The sequence below is a fragment of the Cystoisospora suis genome (genome assembly GCF_002600585.1).
Source record: "Cystoisospora suis strain Wien I chromosome Unknown contig_1233, whole genome shotgun sequence".
Taxonomy (NCBI): domain Eukaryota; phylum Apicomplexa; class Conoidasida; order Eucoccidiorida; family Sarcocystidae; genus Cystoisospora; species Cystoisospora suis.
The window spans coordinates 3,350-3,575 of record NW_027154034.1 but is presented as its reverse complement, the minus strand read 5'-3'; the positions used below and the strand labels follow the sequence as shown (position 1 = coordinate 3,575).

Sequence of the window (226 nt, the reverse complement as noted above, 5' to 3'; positions counted from 1 at the left end):
GGGGGGGGGGCAGGGATTTCCTTTCTCCTTCTCTACTGAGTAAGACAGATGCAACCGACTGCATGTCTCTTAAAAACCTTCGCTCTAAAGAAGAAGAGAAGAGGAAATACAAAAGACGTACATCATAGAGATCTTTGCTTACACTTCGATGAGAGTTCTCGCTTCTTCTTTCTTCTTTTAGAGGTGGAGAAGAAAAGAGAGAATTCTTCTTCCTCTTCTCCTCTGT

The 226-nt window shown here is 42.9% G+C and overlaps 1 protein-coding gene across 1 annotated transcript in view; it reads right to left on the bottom strand.

Annotated features, from left to right (window-relative positions):
- Positions 1-226, bottom strand: part of CSUI_002901 (uncharacterized protein) — a 9,166-nt gene that overhangs the window by 6,041 nt on the left and 2,899 nt on the right. The window lies entirely within an intron of this gene.